The 16209-nt window shown below is 37.4% G+C and overlaps 1 non-coding gene across 1 annotated transcript; it reads left to right on the top strand.

Moving 5' to 3' along the window:
* Positions 1–14124: 14124 nt before the first annotated feature.
* LOC141709804 (small nucleolar RNA R71) lies at positions 14125–14230 on the top strand. The gene has a single exon (XR_012570362.1). It is a non-coding gene; the product is annotated as a small nucleolar RNA R71 (small nucleolar RNA).
* The last annotated feature ends 1979 nt before the right edge of the window (positions 14231–16209 follow it).

Here is a 16209-nt window from a genome sequence, read left to right as displayed (position 1 = left end):
ATGTTGAAAACCTTGAATCTGTTGTAGTTGCAGAGAAGCAAAATGTGCTTAAAGGAGCTTTTTGGTGTTGGCATTTGTGGTGGTTTGAAGAGCAGAATTTGTCTAATTTATGAGTTGAATCAGGGTTGTCTTGAAGTAGTGTTCATCACAGTGCTTTGAAAATGCCCAAGATGGCATGCCTAATCTTGAACTAGAGCCTACTTCTCCACCTATGTCCAATGGCTCTTCTTCACTATCTCCACCTTCACCTCCAAAGAAATCTTCTGAACCACCAGTGTCATAATCAACATCACCAGCTGTAGAGGGAAAAGTTGTGATGGCATCCTTAGCCCTTAGCATTGACTGTGAGGTGTGCACCAAGTTAAGCATCATTTCTGCATTGTCATTACCCTGTTCAGCTAGAAGTTGATATGTTGGAACAGGGTGAGTAAATGTCTCAGCATCAAGGGAGGTGGAATCTATAACAGCTTGAGGTTGCTGAGATAGTCCCTCCCTGTCTGCATCCTGGACATTCATTAACTCACTTACAATAACATCCATCCTTATATCTCCAGTACATGCTTTTCTCTCATTGTCTCTCTTTTGTTGCATCAAGGTCTCACCTTGGCTCCCCACCCTCATACCCTCACCTTCACCATCTATGGTGGGACTCCATAAACTCTCTTTTGCCAATCCTGAAGAACTGGATTGCATATTTTCACTCTTTTTCTCTCCTTTTTCCTGGGAGCAACCCAGACTCTCACTCAGTTCACTCCCTTCCCTCAATCCTAGGAGTGATTGTACTACCACTAAGTTTTCTGCACTTGAGATAATTGATGAAATTGGAAGCTGTGTAGAGACACCCGATAGATAAGGGATATCCGTCGGGTTAGCAGTTTGACTATCTGACGGATAACTGTTGTTAAGCTTATCCATCGGGATACAATCACTACTCGACGGATGAATAATATCCATCAAGAGAGTAGGAATAAATGAGTTTCGAGTGGAAACTATTGTGGACTCTGTGCAGATTGATGAAAATTTTGGCACAGATGTCTCAACAGTTCCTGAAATAATTGGCAAGTGAGCCAACAAATTATCCAAAAGATGATGCTCACTTGCACTAGATTTTGGCTTCCCCAATAGAGTTAAATAAGGGGAATCAGGAATTGATGTGTTGATCATATCCACATCCAGAGAGTTTGTGGGAGAATTTGGTGTTTGGGGTGCTTCTATTACTAAATATTTTGGCTATGACTCCATATTTATTGGAGACACATCAAATTGACTTTGAAAAGGTGCAGTGACTGTGTCTTTAGCACTAGTTTGTACAGTGTGTGAACCCTGTGCATCCCCAAGGGTTTTTTGTTTCTTCTTTCTAGTATAGGTTTGGGGTGAGCTTGTGTCCCTTACCCTTATGTCCTGTGCTATTGGCTGAGAGCTTTTTTCAATAGTCACATCCTTTTGGGAGGATGCAACTAGCAATGAGCTAATTTTCTTATTAAGCACTGCAGTCTGTTGGGAAACTGCAGTGTGGCTAGGCTGGGAAACACTCACCTCTCCAACCTTATCCTTAGGGTTTCTTTTATGTTCACCTTGTCCCTCACCTACCTTACCCACCTTCACACTCCCCTCTTTAGATTTGGTGGATTTTGCAACTGGCATCTTTTGAGAGCTACTAGAGGGGGCTTTCTTTGACTTGGATTTAGAAATCTTTGATGGTTTGGTAACTTGGGTAGGCAACTGTTGGGTCACTGACACAGTTGCCATAGCTACACTAGAATGCAAAGAAATTTGTTAGGTTGGAATAGTAGAGACAGATGAACTTACCTCACTTACCTGAGGTGCTTCTATTACAGGGAAATAGAAGAGTGGCACCTCTTTGTGATGGTTTGCCCTGTTCAAATCTGTAATAATTCTTCTCTCTTGAACCCAACAATCTAGTTTGTTGGTTGGGTTCTCAAGCATAATTCCCTCAGAGAGGTGGTTGGCTAACATCATGAAAAATCTAGCATAATAAATATTTTTACCCCTCTTATTTAACTCTCCTAACTTAAACCCCAACTCAAACAAAACAAGATCACTAAAGTTAAAGTACTTATCAGTGACTAGCATGTAAAACATGTTAAGCATAGAGAGATTGACAGAATCAAAATTACTAATTTTACCAGAGAATACCTTAGTAACTACATCACATAAATAACTCCATTCTTTCCTAAGACCCAACCTCCTAATTTCACTTAACTTAGAAGTAGAGAGTGCATACTTCATGGAGTTAAGCATATTAACAATGTCAGTGTCTGTGTGTGGTGAAGTTACAGTATTATCAGGAATTTTGAAACATATTTAACAACATCATTGTTAATACATAATTCTTTACCTTTAATAGCGAGTGTGATGGTCTTATCAGTTGAGTTGTACACCGCAGTTGACCACATTTCCTCAATAACCTCACAGAAGATGGTGGGTGATTCTAGCATAGCATAGTTGAGTTTGTAGTTCTTCACAAAATCCATCATTTTGTGGTAGTCACCAGACTGTTGAATCCCCTTGTTTACTAGAGCTGTGAAGTTGTTCTTCTCATAGATGAATCCAGTTTGTGACATAATCTTGACGACTGGTGCCATTGTTAGAGAGTGGAAATTGCAGAGATAAAGATGATAATTGCTTTTGAGAAAGCGAGAATTTAGAGCAGATGATTTGAGAATGATAAAATAAAAGTAATGGAAATGAATTAAGCTTTTATACTATCTCAAAAATAACTGTAAAAAATAATAAAGTAAAATAAAGTAGCAAATAAGAATTGCCCAAAATAGCCGTTTAAAAATAAATTGTAAAAATTCCTTCAATTACCCTTCGTGTTATACTTATAAACTGTAAGTATACTCGATGGATAAAGTTCAGGGAATTAACGGCTAAGATTCGGACAATTTGACGGATGAGGATAAATCAGTTATCTATCGAGTCATAAAATATTCTAGAAAATTAATTGATTTTATTAATAAAATGTATACCGACGGATGATCAAACTCGATGGATAATGATCATCCGTCGAGATGTAAATTTTGACTTAACCAAAATTTCATCCAAGACTGAAAAATCAATTAAGTTTCTGGCTGCATTATAACTTGCAAATTATCTAAAAAGATTTAAGAGTAATTTAGCATACCTAACTCACTTACCAACCTTGAAAAAGTGGATTCATCCAGTGGCTTGGTAAATATATCTGCAAGCTACTTTTCACTTGGAACAAAATGTAGTTCCACAGTACCATTCATTACATGTTCCCTTATGAAGTGGTACTTGATGTCTATGTGCTTTGTCCTTGAATGCTGTACTGGATTTTCAGTGATGGCAATTGCCCTTGTGTTATCACAGAAAATGGGAATTCTTTCCACTTGCAGACCATAGTCTAGCAATTGGTTTTTCATCCACAAAATTTGTGCACAGCAACTTCCCGCAACAATATATTCAGCTTCAGCTGTAGAAGTAGAAACTGAATTTTGCTTTTTACTGAACCAGGACACAAGCTTGTTTCCTAGAAATTGACAGGTTCATGTTGTACTTTTTCTATCAATTCTACAACCTGCATAATCTGCATCTGAATAACCAGTTAGATCAAAACCAGAGTCTCTAGGATACCAAATGCCAAGTTTTGGTGTTCCCTTGAGATATCTGAAAATTCTCTTAATAGCTACTAAGTGAGATTCTCTAGGATCAGTCTGAAATCTAGCACACAAACATGTAGCAAACATTATATCTGGCCTACTAGTTGTGAAGTACAAAAGTGAGCCTACCATGCCCCTATAACTTGAAATATCCACAGACTTTTCAGTAGTGTTTAATTCAAGCTTAGTTGCAGTGGCCGTGGGAGTTTTTGCAGATGTGCAATCCATTAGATCAAACTTCTTTAAAAGATCATAAATGTATTTAGTTTGACTAATGAATATTCCATCACTAACTTGCTTAACTTGCAAACCAAGAAAGTAAGTTAGTTCTCCCATCATACTCATTTCATACTTACTTTGCATCAATTTGACAAACTTTTTGCAAAGTTTTTCATCTGTAGAGCCAAAAATAATGTCATCTACATAAATTTGAACAAGTATACTAGAGCCATTAACATTTCTAAAGAAAAGAGTTTTGTCTACAGTACCTCTAGTGAAGTGATTCTCTAAAAGAAACTTTTACAAAGTGTCATACCAGGTTCTAGGTGCTTGCTTCAGTCCATAAAGTGCTTTCAAAAGGTATTAAACATATTCTGGAAAATTTGGATCTTAAAAACCAGGAGGCTGCCTCACATAGACTTCCTCCTCCAAATCTCCATTCAGAAAGGCACTTTTGACATCCATTTGATAGACTTTAAAATTGGCATGGGCTACATAGGCTAAGAAGTTTCTGATGGCTTCAAGTCTTGCAACAGGAGCAAATGTTTCATCAAAATCTATTCCTTCTTGTTGACAATAGCCCTTAGCAACCAATCTAGCTTTGTTCCTGACTACTATGCCATTTTCATCCATCTTATTTCTGAATACCCATTTGGTGTCAATTGGATTCTTTCCTTTAGGCTTGGGCACCAGCTTCCATACCTTATTCCTCTTAAATTGGTTTAGCTCCTCCTGCATAGCTAAAATCCAATCAGGATCCAACAAAGCTTCTTCTACCTTCTATGGTTCTTCCTTAGAAAGAAAGCTATTGTATAGACATTCTTCTTGAGTTGCTCTTCTTGTTTGAACTCTAGAAGATACATCACCAATAATGAGCTCAAAGGGGTGATCCTTTGTCCATTTCCTTTGTTGAGGTAAATTAGCTCTAGATGAAGAAGCCTCATTGTTGTCTTGATGTGTGATTGAGTTTTGATTGTTAGAAACTCCCCCTGAGTTAATGAATCTTTGATTTGAGAAAGGGGAACTTTCTGTAAGTGGTCTATTCTGACTTCCAGCTTCTTTTGATGACCCGACGGATGGTGAATTTTGAGTACCGACGGATGAGGCTGGTTGTCTCCCAACAGATAAAGCAGATTGTCTCCCGACGGATGAAGAATTATGCAACTCGACAGATATTGAATTTTGTGTTTCATTGGTAGTAGATTTTTCTGCATTATCCTTTGATACTGTTTCTTGATCACTTTCATCATCACTGTCATCACTAACCATCTCCACATTGTCAAATTTGAGGCTCTCATGGTAATCTCCATCTTGTAGTCCTTCAATCTTTTTTATCATCAAACATAACATGTATTGATTCCAAAACAATGTTGGTTCTTAGATTGTAGACTCTATATACTTTACCAATAGAATATCCAACAAAAATTCATTCATCTGCTTTAGCATCAAACTTCCCATTCTGATTAGTTTGATTTCTCAAGATATAACATTTGCAGCCAAAGACATGAAGAAAATTTAGAGTTGGCTTCTTGTTCTTGAACAATTGATAGGGAGTCATGCATTTTGCTTGATTAATCAGAGAAATATTTTGAGTGTAGCATGCAGTATTTACAACTTCAGCCCAGAAATATGTTGGTAATTTAGATTCTTCAAGCATTGTCCTTGCAGCTTCAATAAGTGATATGTTCTTCCTTTCTACTACTCCATTTTATTGTGGAGTTCTTGCTGCTGAAAACTCATGCAGGATCCCATTTTCTTCACAAAATGCTCTCATGACAGAATTCTTGAACTCAGTTCCATTGTCACTCCTTATTCTTCTAATTTTGAAATCAGGATGATTATTGACTTGCCTTATGTGATTGATGATGATTTCACTAGCCTCATCTTTAGACTTTAGGAAATATGTCCAAGAAAAATTTGAGAAATCATCTACAATTACTAGGCAAAATCTTTTTCGTGAAATGGACAACACATTGACTGGTCCAAACAAATCCATGTGTAGCAGTTGCAAAGGTTCTTCAATTGTTGAATCAAGCTTCTTTTTGAATAATGCTTTAATTTAATTTCCCTTCTGGCAAGCATCACACATTCCATCCTTAGAAATCTCCACATGAGGAATGCCTCTAACCAGTTCTTTCTTTACTAGTTCATTCATGGTCTTGAAGTTTAGATGGGATAGCTTCTTGTGCCATAACCAACTTTCATCCTGACTTGCTTTTCTGAGAAGACAAGTAACAGATTCTGCATTTGATGAGTTAAAGTCAGCTGGGTACACATTTCCTTTTCTCACACCAGTGAGAACCACTTTGTTGCTCCTCTTGTTAGTCACAACACAGGCTTCTGAGTTGAAGGTTACTGAGTTGCCTTTATCACAAAGCTGGCCGATACTCAACAAATGGTGCTTGAGACCATCCACTAAGGCAACCTCCTCAATGATGACATTGTCTTTTGAAATCAAGCCATATCCCACAGTATAACCTTTGTTGTCATATCCAAAAGTAATAATTGGGCCAGCTCTCTCCTTGAGCTCTGTGGGCAGGGTAGAATCACCAGTCATGTGTCTTGAACAACCACTATCCAAGTACCATAGATTCTTTTTGTTTCCCTGCACACATCAAAATCAAATCAAGTTAATTTTGGTACCAAAGTTTCCTTGGGTCCTGCCTTGTTAGCTTTCTTTTTTTATTTCTTAGGTTTGATCTCATTTGACTTGGGGATATCAGATTCATCCTTAGTCATTTGAGTTGGACCTTTGAAACCATTCATTACAGCAGAATTATCATGCATATTTTGATTAACAGGGAATGGCATGTTATTAGTAAACATGTTATTCCAGTAAGGCATGCTAAATGGAATTTGTGGCATACTAAATGCAGCATAATAAGGATTAGGTGCAAATGGCACATTAGCAAACTGTGCATTCATATTCTGTGTAGACATAGCATTCATAGGCATAGAAGGCATGGCATTCATGTTGGTAAAATGAGGTGGCACAAATATGGAAGTAGGCATGGCAGTTTTGCAATTAACAGATAAATGATTTACACTACCACACATGACACAGATTTTTCTAGGAGCATATTTATCAGGTGTGTAGTTATTATGCTAGTTAATTCCTACTTTACCATTTCTATTATTTTTCCTTTTAGCCTCTGTTTTAACCTCAATCTTTTCCAGTCTGTCACTCAATTGCTTGACAATCATCTGACCAACATTAGCCTTTTTCTCCTTCTTCACTTGACTTGATTCTCAATGAAATAAAGTTTTTGGAAACTGATCCATACTTTTCATTTAACTTGGCAAGTTTGGTTTTACTCACAGGTTTGCTCACAGCTGACGGATGAGGATTTATGTCACTCGACGGATAATCCTTTTGGTTATCCGACGGATGACTCTCATCATCCGTCGAGTCCACATCTGTTAACAATCCCTCAACCAAGTTGGATTCCAGCTTCTCCTTATTCTTCTTCCAGGCTGCATCACAAAAGGACTCAATACCTTGAACTTTGGTGATTTGAGCATGAACATCTCTAGATGTTTTCCATGCCTTAATCACCTCCTGTTCTCGTTCAAGCTGCTTCTTCAAAATCTCTTCTTTCTTCAAGGACTCAGTTAATTCATCCTTAGCAATTTTACACTCAATTCTCAATTTTTCAAATTCAATGAACTGAGACTCTAGAACATTATTCCTCTAACTTAAAAACAAGTTATTTTCTTTGATTTTAGCATTTTCCTTAGTAAGAGACTTAAGTGTAATACGTAAATGATATAATTATGTAGACATGTCATTTATGGCATCATTACACTCAGCTTTAGATAAATGTGCAAGGTTAGTGGTGATTACCTAATTACTTGAAGAACTTGTCTCTGTTTTATCAGACTTGGTCATTAGGGATATATTGACATAGCTGACATCCTCATCCTCATCCAGACCATCTGCTGCCCAGTCATTTTCTTGTGTAATGAATGCCCTTTCCTTTTGTTTGAGAAACTCAAAGTATTTCTGTTTATAATCCACAGGCTCAAACTTCTTTTTGCTGGAATCTGACTTTCTACACTCACTGGCAAAGTGCCCTGCCAAGCCACATTTAAAATACTTGAATTTTGATTTATCCACCATATTTCTATTTGGCTTAGCTGCTCCAAAGTTCTTCTTGAACTTGAGCTTGGCAAATCTTCTGGAAAGAAATGCTAGATGTTCATCAATATCTTCCATGTCATCTTGGCTCAAAGAATCTTCATTTTCTACTACCAGCCCCTTGCCCTTATTTTCACAAACCTTTGAAGTTGATTCAACAGCTTCCATCTTCATTTCCTTCTCTTTTTCTAACTCAGCAACTAGTGCAATAGATCCTCCTTTCTTCTTTCCTCTATCCATCCTCTCATCTTGCTCTATTTCAAGCTCATAAGTTTTCAGGATGCCATACAGTCTCTCCAAAGTAAACTCCTTATAATCTTGAGAGTTTCTCAATGAGACTGTCATAGGTTTCCATTCCTTTGGAAGAGATCTAAGGAACTTAAGATTGGAGTCTTTTGTCTGATAGGCCCTTCCATGCAATTTCAGAGCATTTAGTAGTTTTTGAAATTTACTAAAAATGTCAGTGAGAGACTCACTATCTTCACTGTAAAAGTGCTCATATTGCTGAATTAGTAGCTGCATCTTATTTTCTCTAACTTGTTCAGTGCCATCACAAATAATCTGTATTGTATCCCAAACTTCATTAGTAGTTTTGCAATTGATGATGTTGTCAAACATGTCACCATCAACTCCATTGAACAGGATATTCATGGCCTTCTTATCTTTCCTGACTTGTTTAATATCAGGATCAGACCATTCATGCCTTGGCTTGGGGACAGATGGCTCATTTCCAGTTGCAGCTCTCATTGGTACATGAGGGCCTCTTTTTATGCAATCTACATAGGCCTCATCTTGAGAAAGTAAATAAAGATGCATCTTTACCTTCCAATGATGGTAATTATCTTTGTCCAGAAAAGGAATATTGACTACAACATCCTTCTTGTTCATCTTGTTATTTTGTTGTGATCTTTAAACTCTTTGTTTATCAAGTGCTTGCTCTGATACCAATTGTTAGTCCCTAACAATGCAATAAGAATTACAGAAGGGGGGGGGTTGAATGGAATTCTTGAAACTTTTTCTCAAATTAAGAGTGTTCTAACTTAAAATATATATCTGTGTGAATTGATTTGCAAAGTGCGGAATAATAACTTGGAATGAATCAAAACACAAGTCTTTAAAAACTTTAAGGTGGATTTGAATGTATCCACCAGAGATATATAATATATCAAGAGAACTCTGTGTAGCAAGATTTGCTCACAGCTGCTTACAAATGTGAACAACTAAGTTTTCAGAGAAATGCTAAGAATACAACTTACAAATGTTTCTCTGAGAATTTTCTTACTTCATGTTCTTGTTGTTCTATTTGCTACTTCTTGGTTTATATATCACCAAGATTACAAAGTAATAAGACAAGATAATAAAACAAAACCTATCAAGTCTAATACTATGCTGCTTCATTACTCTATTCCAGCATCTTTGAATATCTTCATAATAGCATAAAAATGACAATGATTCTTTCTTCTCTAAAACCCAGTTGAATAGGCTTCCACATTCCTTTTGCATACACTCGACGCATGTGACTGTGTTATCACTGTCAACTGATGTTTGAATTGATTATCCGTTGGGTACATGATCATCCGTCGGGTTGTCTTGTTGATCATCCGTCGAGTGGCATTGTTGTTTATCAGTCAGGTAGCAATTAGGCACTTGACTTCATTTTATTTATATAGAATTATAAGACATCATCTATATACAATTAATCAACTTATTCTGCATATCTAATTAAAGTCAACATGACTTGAGTGCTACTACGGAATCTAAACAAGGTGTATGCAGAAATGTGCTATAGACTCATTATTACACAAGCTCCTCACTCGATGGATAATTAATTATCATCTGTCGGGACTATATTGAGTCATCCGTCGGGACTATATTCCTTATCCATCGAGTGCTACATTTTTCACTAAGTAAAATCTACTAAGGTGTTTTGTTAATGAAATCATCAAGTTCACAACATATCCACAACAGGTTCCAATGAAAACATGATAATAAACAATATAAGAGTACTAGGGTTTAAAGACAAATCGAAAACAAGCATCCGAAGTATCAACTATATCGAAGAATACAAAAATCTTCTTCTTCGTAGTCATCTTGTGCTCTCTAGGTCTTCGTATTGCTCTCCCCTGGATCCTTGTTATTAAAAACGAATTATTATGGGTTTATATAGGCTTCTGGTGAATCTGGGCCCTCAAATTCTTCGATTTCAAGTCAAATAAGGAATCTGGCACAAGGTTAGGGCGTGGGCGCATGAGATACGGCACCAATACGCGGCTTTTCTGCCTTCTGGGCGCGGGCGCGCAGGAATGCTGCGCAGGCGTGCGGGCCTTCTGGTCCTTTAACTGCAATTCTTTTTTTGGCCATAACTTGAGCTCTGTTCATCAGAATTTGACGATTCAACAGTTCACGCGAAGCTATCGAGATTCTCTACAACTTTAACATGGCTTAAGCTTCCAATTATGATCTCTTTTCAGCATATTTCTTTGAAAAGCTCATTTATTCATCCAACTAATGCCTACAATGCAATAACACAAAAACACATAAAAAATACCAATAATTTGAGTCCAAAACACCAAATTAAGCCTGTAATGAAGCATTCCAAGTAGATATAAAATCCACTTATCACACCCCCAAACTTGAATCGATGCTTGTCCTCAAGCATAAACAGACTCAAAACTATAAAATAGCCTAATGGATGAATGCAACTACATGAATGCAACTAAATGATAATGCAATCGATCCCCTCAGAATAACCATAACTAAATGAATAAGCCAATGCCTCTATAAATTTAACGACTTTTAACAAGGTTCGAATAAATCCCACAAACCAACTCACAAACCAGAAACGTGCGTGTGTGGGATGTTTAACAGATATACTTTCGACACTAGATTAATAACCATAACTTATCTTTCATCAAAACAATCACAAGTTTATAAATAGAATAGACGTTAAACATATGATGACTCATAACACATCCTTCCTACTAGAGTTATACAAAGATTCATGCTATTATTGAACACATAACAAAGATGCTTATTTGACCGTGCAATGAGTGAGGTCCCAAAAGACTTATACAATAATACCCATGTGGCGAGCATTAGGTTAGCGGATCCCAGACTATCAAAGCCTTAGGTCACTAGGCACAAAGTCCCCTAGAACTTAATTGCTCGAGTATTAAAGAGCTCACTCTTGATTAATTATGCATAACATATACTCTTTTTTTTCTTTTTCTCTTTTCTTTTTTTTTTCCTTTTTTTTCTCTCTTTTTTTCCAACAACTTCTGAATGAGTGTGTTTTGCTCTATCTCATTCAACCCTAGACTACTCATAAATTATGAGCCGGCTACTAGCCATTTGACGCCTAGCCTTATCCACAATTATCAATGAAATCCAAGTTTTCTCCAGATTAAACTCAGTGTTCTTTTATCATTAAGAGAATACCAAAAATTTTAGATATAAACAAGTGATTAAATCTCAACAAATAAACAAATATGATCATGATCTAGCTCAAAAGCAATCCTATAAGACTTTGTGAAAAAAAATTATGGCATGCAAATCAATTCATTAAGACTTAAACAACCCTCTATTCGTCATCAACACACTCAAATTAACATCAACTTATCAGATAACAATAGCTCATCATAAGGGATCATGTTATATGCATGCAAATGCAACTATATGAACTCACATAATAACACAAACAAATATGTCCTATATGAACAATCATGCAAAAATACGTATATAAAATATAACTAAACATGCAATATGAATCTATATAAATCTATATAGACACATACAAACTAATCCTTACATTATCACCCCCAAACTTCAAATTTTCAATATCCTCATTGTAGGTAATAATAAGGATACAAGGCATACCTAGTTAGCGGGAGGATCACCCTCCTCGGGCAAAGGATCAGGTGGTCAATCAACCTCGACACCAGTGTCACGGAAAATAGTATCGAGAGTGTGTGTCAAATCTTCAGTAAAACGTCGGTGGATATCATGCATGACCTTAATACGCCGAATCAACCTTCTATACTGCGCATCACCAAGACCAAACATATCAACTATTTGTGGTGCACGAGAGGGACCCTCTATAAGCACGGGAGGGACCGGCCGGTCACCCTTTAGATTATCATAGATATATTTTAACCCCTTATCAGGGGGTGCATCTAAAAATGCATAACTCAAATAATCTTGCAGCGGTTTGAGCTCAAGTGTAGGAGCTTCTTCAATAGATAGCTCGAGACGCTCCTGAGAAATTTTTAGCTATGCTAGCCCAACATAATCGAATGGCATATCCAACTTCCTCTTCCACGGAGGTGCATTCAAAACCTGCAGTTGCTCTGCTCCTTCTTCATCTTCAATAATTGATTACTCTATTAAGGATATCTCTAAGGTTTCTGACTTTGGCAATTGCTCAAGCTTTGAATTCACAACAGAGTCCACCATCTCTACTTTAAAGCATTCCTCTTCATCAGTTAGGAATTTTGTTGCTTTGAACACATTAAAGGTGACCTCCTGATCTAGAATCCTCATTGTAAGCTCTCCCTTCTGCACATCGATAAGAGTTCTGCCAGTAGCTAAGAATGGTCTCCCCAAGATAATGGGAATCTTCTTATCTTCCTCAAAGTCCAGAATTACAAAATCAGCGGGGAATATGAGTTTGTCCACCTTAACCAAGACATCCTCCATTATTCCTCGCAGATAAGTGATAGAACGATCGGCCAACTGTAAGGACATGTTTTTCGGTTTTAGCTCAGGAAAACCAAGTTTCTTGAAGACAGATAAGGGCATAAGATTGATGCTAGCTCCCAGGTCACACAAACATTTGTCGAACGATAGATTTCCAATGGTGCAAGGTATCGTGAAGCTTCCTGAATCTTTAAGCTTAGGAGGTAGTTTTTGTTGCAACACAACACTGCACTCTTCCGTTAGAGCAACGGTTTCCAACTCCTCAAGTTTTAGCTTCCGAGATAGAATACCCTTCATGAACTTAGCATAGCTCGACATCTCTTCTAGAGCTTCAGCAAAAGGTATGTTAATGTGCAACTTCTTGAAAACCTCCAAAAACTTAGCAAATTGCTTGTCGAATTTCTGCTTCTGAAGTCTTTTAAGATATGGCGGAGGTGGGTAGACCTGTTTATCCCCTGTATTACCATCAGGAGGATTGCTTTCAACAGCTTTCTTCTTCGGTTCCACCTCAGCATCCTTCTGCACAACTTTTTCAGCTACACTCTCATTTTCTGGAATTGGCAAATGTGCAGATGCACCTGCATTTTGAAGAGAATTTTCAGAATCTTCGTCTTGATAAATTTGGGGGCCCACAACCTTTCCAGACCTCAATTTGATTGCCTTCAACTGCTCCTTGACTTCCCTCTTGCCTAGATTAGCTTCTGTATCACTAGGAAGAGTTCCTGGTTGACGATTCAACAAAGAGTTAGCAATTTTCCCTATTTGATTCTCAAGAGTCTTGATAGAAACTGCTTGGCTTTTATACATCAGCCTCAACTCCTCCAATTCAGATTTTTCATTAGTATATTGACCGACACTTCCATGCGGTTGTTGTTGAAGTTGGAGTTATTATCTTGGTGCATACTGTTGTTGAAAACCAGGAGGGTTGAATTATTTTGCTCCAAACTGGTGATAAGGTTGTTGTACCACATTTTGGTTGTTGCTCCAGCTGAAGTTAGGATGGTTGCGGTTGTTAGGATGATAAGTGGCAGGAACTGGTTGCTGTGACCTCTGAAAGTTGCTGAAAAACTGAGCTGACTCACTGGATATAGCACACTGCTCCGTCTCATGCGCACCTGCACAAAGCTCACAGACACTAATGATCTGATTAACTCCATAATTAGCCAAAGAATCCACTTTCATTATTAACGCCTTTAGCTGAGCAGCTATAGTCGTAGCTGTATCCACCTCCAGAATTCCGACTACCTTGCCTTGAGGTAGTCTCTGAGTTCGGTTCTGATATTCATTAGCAGTCATCAATTCAATTAGCTCATAAGCTTCATTATAGCTCTTAGCCATAAGGCTCCACCTAATGCTGCATCGAGCATGGGTCTGGACTGCGCTCACAAACCATTATAAAAGCAATTGATAATCATCCAATCACGCATGCCATGATGAGGACACTTCCTGAGCATCTCCTTGTAGCACTCCCAAGCCTTACACAAAATTCTCCCGATTGCTGCCCAAATTGAGTAAGAGCGTTCCAGATTACAGCTGTCTTCGCCATAGGGAAGAATTTAGTAAGAAGCTTCTGAGTAAGATCCTCCCAAGTAGTGATAGGACTTGCTGGTAGAGAATGTAACTAGCACTTAGCTTTATCCCTTAGAGAGAATGGGAAAAGCCTCAGCTTTACATCATCTTCAGAAACATTGTTGAACTTGAAAGTGTCGCAGATCTCGATGAAATATCTGATGTGCATGTTGGGATCTTCCGTTGGAGAACCCCCAAACTGGACTGAATTCTGCATCATTTGAATCATGCTAGACTTGATTTCAAAAGTATTATCTGCAATGGCTGGTCTGACAATGCTAGACTGAATGTCATTGATCTTCGGTTGAGAATAATCCATCAAAGCTTTCGTATATGCTGGTGGTTCTCCCATTGTAATAAAAACTTCTTCTTCAACTTTTTCCTCTTCTTCAAAAACTTCGTTTTCCTCTTCTTCAACTTCGCCTAGTGTTTCCTTATGAGATTGAGAACATATTCGCATACACGCTCTCTAGATTACCTAAAACACAACAAAGTAAACAAGTAAAATATCTGAGTCAGTGAACTTTAACGACCACTGATGTCAAGCACATAAACTAAATTTAACATCGATTCCCCGACAGCGGCGCCAAAAACTTGTTGGCACTAAAACACACGCGAAAATACACGCAAGCGTACGTGATCACAAGTAGTATAAGACTTAAGTCGAGTTCGTTCCCACAGAGACTGGTTTAGGTTAAGTTCAGATTATGCACTTATGCAACAAAGTATGATTATCGTTCACAGCTAAGACAAGTAACAAATTTGAGTTGGTTAACTACCTAAGAGATTATACTAGCATGCATTAACTAAGAGATTAAAACTGATTTACTTATATGAGAATAAACATGGTAACTTAATTAAATACTTCATTCAAAGTCTATGTCTTTAACCTTAGCATGTGATGGTGATGACAACTAATCAGATAACACGAAATTAGTATACGCTAACTTTCGTTATACATATATCCTACTATCAAACATCCACAATTAAGATAGAAGTTAAATAGACACCAATTATGCTTAGTCCCTATATGTCTATAAAGATTAAAAATATAATGGTTTAAGAACAAGCTATCTATCGTGATTACATAGGGTGAATAAGATAGTTAAAATTACCCACGAATTATGCATGTTAATTCATATATAAAGCTATGCTAGCATGACAAGTTCTAAACCTCTATATTCACTATCGCTTCAATAGAGATTAACAAACAATTTTAGATGTTAGCTACGCATCAAAGACAAATAAGCACAACCAAACTAGGAAATCATAAATCACCATACACTAAAGATTATAAAATAATTAACTATTGAAATCCATAGATAAATCTGTTAGAATCCCATGACAATGATTAGTTCATAATTGAACTCATCGTCACCATGGGTTCCAATGGAAACATGATAATAAACAATATAAGAGTATTAGAATTTAAAGATAAATGGAAAAAAAATATCCAAAGTATCAACTATATTGAAGAATACAAAAGTCTTCTTCTCCGTAGTCGTCTTGTGCTCTCTAGGTCTTCGTATTGCTCTCCCCTGGCTCCTTGTTAAAAAAATGAATTATTATGGGTTTATATAGGCTTCTAGTGGATCTGGGCCCTCAAATTCTTTGATTTCAAGTCAAATCAGGATTCTGGCACAGGGTTAGGGTGCGGGCGTGCGGGACACGGCACGCGGCATGTCTGCCTTCTGGGCGCGGGCGCGGGCGCGCAGGTCTTCTGGTCCTTTGACTGCAATTCTTTGTTTGGCCATAACTTGAGCTCTGTTCATCGAAATTTGACGATTCAACAGTCCACGTGAAGATATTGAGATTCTCTAAAACTTGAACATGTCCTAGGCTTCCGATTCTGATCTCTTTTCATTATATTTCTTTGAAAAGCTTATTAATTCATCCAACTAATGCCTGCAATGCAATAACACAAAAACACATCAAAAATAC

The sequence above is a fragment of the Apium graveolens genome, chromosome 2 (assembly GCF_009905375.1).
Source record: "Apium graveolens cultivar Ventura chromosome 2, ASM990537v1, whole genome shotgun sequence".
Lineage (NCBI taxonomy): Eukaryota > Viridiplantae > Streptophyta > Magnoliopsida > Apiales > Apiaceae > Apium > Apium graveolens.
This window is presented reverse-complemented; position numbering and strand designations above follow the sequence as displayed.